This window comes from Pholcus phalangioides, unplaced genomic scaffold, assembly GCF_987345545.1.
Source record: "Pholcus phalangioides strain wild (caught in Gottingen) unplaced genomic scaffold, Ppha-v1.0 ptg000001l_1, whole genome shotgun sequence".
Lineage (NCBI taxonomy): Eukaryota > Metazoa > Arthropoda > Arachnida > Araneae > Pholcidae > Pholcus > Pholcus phalangioides.
The window spans coordinates 20,054,082-20,061,419 of record NW_028301594.1 but is presented as its reverse complement, the minus strand read 5'-3'; positions in this window follow the sequence as shown (position 1 = coordinate 20,061,419).

Here is a 7,338-nt window from a genome sequence, read left to right as displayed (position 1 = left end):
ACCATAGATTTTTTGTTTATCTTGTTTATTGAACATCACGAGAAGAGCAGGTAACGCAAAATTATAAGGGAATGTAAACGAGGGTGCAGCGATTGATTGTTGGTGATGTTTTCTGAAAGAACATTGTAATTTCTGTTTGCCGTTTCTTCTTCATATCATCAAGTATGTTGGAGTATGTTGACAAGACTTCCTCTACCAATTTTTCTACATGTGAAGAACGTACCATAGAGGGATCTATATCATGAAAATCATGTGGTGAGCCAAAGCAGCAACTGACTTGCTTTCGCCAAGCATAGTCAATATATCTAAATTTTTTTGTATTTTCGGAGCATTATCAGTAGCACTAGACAAATGAGCCATCCTAAACAGGCACAATTCAAATTTTGTAATTAAAACATTGCTGAGGATTTTTTTCCTCAACAATCGTCATCATAATGACGATTGCTGAGGAAAAAATCCAATGAAGGAAAAAAACGACAAATACGGGAACCGCGAATACGGGGTGGGGCGACTGTATACAGGGGTGCAAGTGCCCCTCATCCATTTTGGAGCAGCAAATTTCATTTTCGGAGCAGAAATTTTGAAAATGGAGCAGAACTAAACACGAACTATATCTGCGATATAAGGAGTAATTTTCCTGTGAAATGCCCATAGTTTTGCTAAAAATGGTTGAAACAAATAATTCTAAATAAATTTCCTTTACAAATTAAAATTCATTAAAAAATTTTCTGAATTATCTTATCTGTCACTAATAAAACATACATTAGTGAAATGATGAATAAAAATTATTAGACTCTTTTCAAATTAAGCAACATGCATACTGAAAACCCAGACAGCAAGAATTTCTGCAGCTTGAACACCAAAATCTTATTCATCCTGATATAGCAAAAAAAGTGTGTGCAGAATATAATAAGAGTTTCCGTGAAAAATTGGCTTCTCACAGGATTTAAAGGAATTATTAAATTTAAAAGCAAAATGCAGAAAACTAGAAAAATATAAATACCTTATTTACTTAAACAATTTCTCAACCTAAAATAGCATGTTAATAGATTACGAATCACGAGTCGCTTTGAGAAGTACAGTATCTCAATGACAATTTTTTTCCAATTTTTTATGCCCTTGAACATAAGATTTTGTATGTCTTATTCCATTAAAGCATTGGATGGACAGATTTTTCAATGTTCAAACAGACTTTCTTTATTTGTTAACAATGAACTCTCTTTCACTGTCTGCGTCACCATATGCTGAACATAAAAAAGCCTTCACCAAAACTGGCAAAATTTTGAACTTTGGGCTGCTTTCAAAGTTACGAAGTTTGAATATGTCTGCCCAATATCTATCTCTATTCTCTGAACTGATTTCACTTCTTGTAATTATTTGCATTGTAGTTCCCATTCATCACACATAATCAATAGTTCTGTTGGTGATACAATATTAAGCAACATTCCACCAATACGTGAGGGAGTAATGTACCATCCCAGCAATGCACGAGAGGGAGTGCAAAAAACAAGAAATGGTGCAAACATTTCATTCTCTCCAACAACATGTTTCGGAAAGGTAGGACATTAATATAAAAAAGGTATCTCACAGAAGTTATGTAAAATGAGCACATGTTCCTAGTACAAACTCCTTCCTCTGACTATTGTTAAGAGCATGCCCCTCCTCCACCAATGAAGTGGCGGACCGTGCGGCCATATTGGGCGGCGCTCAAGGAGGGGTGCCCAATGGAGTTGAAAGGGTGGAAAAAGGTATGTCGACCAAAAAAACGTGGTCCAAACATGGTCCGTAGCGCCAAAAAAAAGGTTCTGCATGGGTAGAAAATTTTTTCCCTCAAGCCGGCCCTGTTCACCAAATCCGGTTTTTCGCGATGTGAAATTGTTACGATCGGCAACCGCCGACGGTAACCACACGACCTCATAGTGGCTAGATGACAAAACTATGAATGGAGTTTTTACAGATCCTATTTTTTCCCAAAGATCTCCGAAAAATTTCGGTAATTTAAACGAGTAAACCAATCCTCTTTTCGATGTATACAGTCTTTGAACGCCGGTTGGCAGCAGCGAAATTACTGTTATTTTCAGTATATAACCTATAACCAGCAGGAGAAAAAACGGTCTCCGAAATCGGAAAATTTGGCATATTCATTCAAGGACTTTGATAGCCCGCCGGTTATACCAATAACAGTACAGGACTTAATACTTCAAGGTAGTATAACTACTTTCCAAGGTCACGAGATAACGTGATTGTGGTAGATGGTGGGAAGTGAAAAAAAATGAAGTTTCTCCCGCCCCCCCCCCCCGCATCTTTTTCCGTGTCTCGGAAAGAACGCGTCCCGTGATCAAAATTTTCATATTTATTTTTCCTAAATTAAGGGTATTTGACGTACAACAGTGCATTAGCGGTACCTCCGCGAACCACAAACAAGAATTGGCGCAAATGCGCAGGGATTCGGCGCCATGGCGCACCATGTAGCAAGAGAACCGTTTCGGCGCAATTGGCGCAGCTCTTGCACCCCTGCTGTATAGCATTTCATGGTAATATACCATTGAAAAGCCCATTACAGACAGATGCTAATATTTTGCCGCCAACAGCACTCCTTACAAAATCAAACTGTGTATATGATCTTGCACACAACACTAGTTTCCTTGGAAATTTCACAGAGATAATTGAATTCAAATCATTCTTCAACATATAAAGGTTAAGGGCCCTTTCACACGGAGCGGATGTGGACGCAGGTCCGGAAGAAGTTTTAACAATTGGTATATACAGAGCATTTCAGACAATGTGGAATGCGCCCGCACCTTTGAAGTGTTCATGTGGGTCCGGCTGGCATCCACATGTGTCAAAACCTACGTGCGGGCTCCACATCCGTACATACAAGTTTCGTACATTAGGTTATTTGGAGCTATTCAAACGACGCGGATCGAATTAGTCCACATCTTTGGCTACTTTTTCAAGATGATTTTGCATGGAATTTTTTTAATTATTTGACATAAATATAAAAACACCATATGAAGGTCCCTGTGCATCAATAGGATGTACCCACATATATACGTCTATCCCTCCGTTTCCTTAGATAAAGGAGGTATAGCAACTTTAACTGCCTTTTGTCCATACTTTACAATTTTATATAATAAAACCTGCCAACAACGAACACTGACGGGACCAAAATTATAAGCCATTCTGTAATTCATTACGAATATATTTGACTGAATACTTTAATAACTTTTAAATTTAATTACAAATTTTTAATTTTTTCTTTTTAAATTTTTAAAATTATTTTAAAAATATAACTATTTAAAATTGTTAAAAATATTTTTTTTATTTTTAAAACTAAATACTTTTATTAAACAACATTATCCATGTACGGCGTTCACTCAGGGCTGGATTAACACGTTTGAAAGCCCTAAGCACTTCAATAGTTTTGGAGTGTTCCCCCCCCCCCCTCAATACATACATATATACTTTACATGATATTGAGTCTATAAACTTAAAAAAAAATTGAAATTTTATATTTCAGAAGTGACTAATCTAAGGATGGGATTTCACTCTATAAGGTTTATGAAAGTTATTTTATAAAACTTGAAAAAAAGCAACCAATAAATTTATCGGTTACATTCGAGAAAATGCAACCGATCAGCTTATTGGTTACATTTGTAAAAGAATTATAAAATTTTTATAGTGTAATCCAGGCTTAACACAGAATTGTGATGTGAATATTTCTAAGCACAGACATTTTAAAAGTCTCCACCCCTCCCCCCCTTTTTCTACTTGCAAAGTCTTTGATATCTCCTGATTTTGTTTTTTTGGAACATCATTGGATGTGTTTTTGGAATTTTTTTTTCATATTTTTCAAAAAGACAGATCTTAGATTTTTTTTTCAAAACCTTTTGTGTGTGAAAATATTTTGAGATATATTCTCCCATTGACTAATTGTGACGATCAAACTGAAAAGGCATCTTTATGTTACGATTAAACTATTAAGATTATTCTATGGGGCTCTAGATTAAACCACCAAAGAATAGCTGTAGGCTGCCTATGAGCACTGAATCAGGGGTGAAGGAGAAAAATAATTACAAAAATCGGGAAAAAAAAGTTTTTATGCACAAATTTCCAACTAAAGATTTTTTAGAACTTCAGTGCTCGTGTGAAAGGGCATGTGGATCTGGGATCTGGATCCACGTCCGCTCAGTGAGAAATGGACCTAAAGGTTCTCTACCCACAGGCAGGAAAAAAAAAACAAGAAAACAAAATGTTTTTTCAGAAGAAATAGAAAAGAAGTTAAGAGCTGGTATTGGCTTTGCTTTCAACAATGGAAAGGAGGGTCTCTTCACTTTAGATCCCTTCATCTATTTACTCAGAGGGCAGATTGTTTCTTGGCCAAATTGTAAAATCCCACCTTTCAACTGATAAGACATCTCTCAGTAGGGGATCTGGAGGAAAATGCTGATAAGGATTTTTTTCCTCTCCCTGGGGGTCTGAAAAATAATCTTCCATGGAAAAAAGTGGAGGTAAACCATTTGAATGTAGATTTATCCTATGATTTTTTCCCGACTTTTCCCCAAGTATTTAGAATTTTCCCTGAATTTTGACAAATATTTCATATTTTCCCTGACCGTTTTCAGATTCCCTGACTGTTTTCCGATTCCCCGACTTTCCCTGATTCTCCCTGACTTTCCAGGTTGCTGGGAACCCTGAATTAATTTATGTTTGTTATTCATAAACCATTCATATACATCAGCAACTATCATGTGAATGGTTGAAATTTCTATTTATCTGGCTTAGATTTCTAGTTCAGAAAAGTTCCTGAATTGGTCATGAGGTGGCATTCTAATAAATATTGCCATACTGTACGTACCCATATCACCATGCAAGTCCCATGCTTGTATGTGCCATATTTCCAGAGTTATTCAAGTTTATTTGGAATTCTCTAGGTTTTACTTTTTTCTAAAATATCTCCTATTTGCTCCTCTACATTCCAAAATGATTGGAAGAGGTAGAAAATGATTGTAAGCAGCTGCATGTGATGAAATAAGATTTTAAAGGGCCCATGACCAGCACCTCCTAGAGATAGGTCTCCGCACTCTGCTTGTGATGTCAGTAAGTAGTCTATTTTCCCTCAGAATATTCCGGGGGAAAAAACTTTCCTGCTCATGTAAGTATCATTGTGAGGAAAAGAAATGGTCAGGCTCAGAATTGGAAATTTCTATGCCCCACATCCAATTACCATGCGGTATTTGTGAGCCAATAAGGAAGATTCTATGCCGAAATAAGAAACTAAATAGGATGTTGTGTTCCAAAATGCGGCAAACTTGCTAGGTAGTCTGAATGACGTTTATGGCAAACTTGCTAGGTAGTCTGAATGACGTTTATGGCAAACAGTGCAGACACCTTGTATCTCTAGGAGGTGCTGCCATGACACGTGAACAGATGAAGATAGAGCGATACAAAATCACCCATGCGCTACAAGATGATGGTATCAAAAAACGCTTCCTGGTGGAAAATTCATGAACTTTTTTGTTACCTTGACAGGTAAGCAAACCTTAAACAAAATTTACAGTTCAGAATAAATGCTTTTTGAGTGAGATAATTTAAAGTGTGCTCAAAATGTGTATATTGGCTATAAAAAAAGTCCTACTTGTGATTATTCATCAGTTTCCCAAAATGTGAGATATTGCCTCTAGGATGAGGTGATAGACGTTTCAAATAAAACATGAGAAATCCTGGGGGTTAGCTTGATAAGAAAGATAATGGGAAGAGGTGCGATAAGTTTGGAAAACTGGCATATATTAGAAACTTCCAGATCATTATTTATGCATTACATATATTTTTGGATAAAAAGTTCATAACCTTCATATTATCAAGTTATATATTTACAGAAACAATTACTTTTGAACAATACAAACTCATATTTTTATTTTTCACACAATGTAATATTTTTTTATACTTCTCATCTATTTTATAATATACCTCAAGGGAACTTTTTACTAGAGCAGTCAGTTTTTTTTAACCTGGGACCCCGGTGGGATCTGCAAGATTTTCATGTACTACCATTGCTCGAATGACACATTTTGTGCTGTTAAATTATAATTTATTACTTCAATTTTTTTTTTGATAAGCAAATTTAAAAAATCAATACTTTTGGATTTCAGAGGGAGAGTGGAGTCAAAAATAACTTTATGATGCTACACATGGGGTCCACAGAACAATGACCTTCGCCAGAGGGAGTCTGCAACATCAAAAGGAAAACACTACTAGTCGTGTTCAGGGCCACATCTAGATACTTTGTCAGCCGGGACAAGCATGCATTTTGACACCCTAGTGATGTAAAAGGAGCAGTCAAAGGGTGAATTTGAGGCTCTACTACTGAGATTTCCTCAGATTTTTTCAATTAAATATTTCGGAAACGTATAACTTTTTTTGTTAGCACCAGGAGACACGGGTCAAAAACCTTTCTTATTGGGTTTTAGGAAAGACAGAGAACTCAAACTTTTTATAAACTATGCACTTTTTACAACATGAATGACGTAACCGAGTTCTATATATTCATTTTTTGGATAATTTTTCTAATGTGAAGAATGCCTCTAAGACGAACGGTTTGTCTGTAAAATGTGATGCATCCTATAGATTTCTTAGATTAAAGCACCCCCTGTAAAAAACATCCCTTATATACAACATTAGTGTTTTGGAACAAAGAGGAACTTTATGATTATCAGATGACAGCATAAGTGTGGGACTAAGTCTAAATAAATATAAAATAAAGTTCAGTTTAACATTTCATCCCTGTAAGTTTATTGCGTGTCAACACTTTCACAAAATGCTCCCTAACAAATTATTCTACCACCCCAATGAAAGGCAAATATTCATTATTAAACATATTTGAATTGGTACGAGTATTCTTTATTTTTATTATAAGCATACAGCGATAAGAACTAAAATGACCTACCAAAAAATTAACTTACTTCATTTATTTATAAAATGGTATAAATAAAGGGGTTAAATGAAGCAAATTATAATACACACGCCTGAGGCAACACTTTTTTGCTCCCTCAATAATTCAAAAAATACATTTAGTTCCAATTACAGCACTAATGTAGCCGACACTAAATCAAAGAGGTGCAGGCCACTTCATTGATTTTAAAACGTGTCGTTTGCTATTTAAATACACAGTCACCTCCCGTGTTCGCATTTTTTTTCCTTCATTGGGATTTTTTGGCAGCACTCAGCAATCGTTATTCATTTTTCTAGTGCTACTGATGCTTCGAAAAGGCCCAAAAAAATTTACAAGGAAAATTAGATATATTGACTTTGTTTGGCCAAAGTCAGTCAATAGCTGCT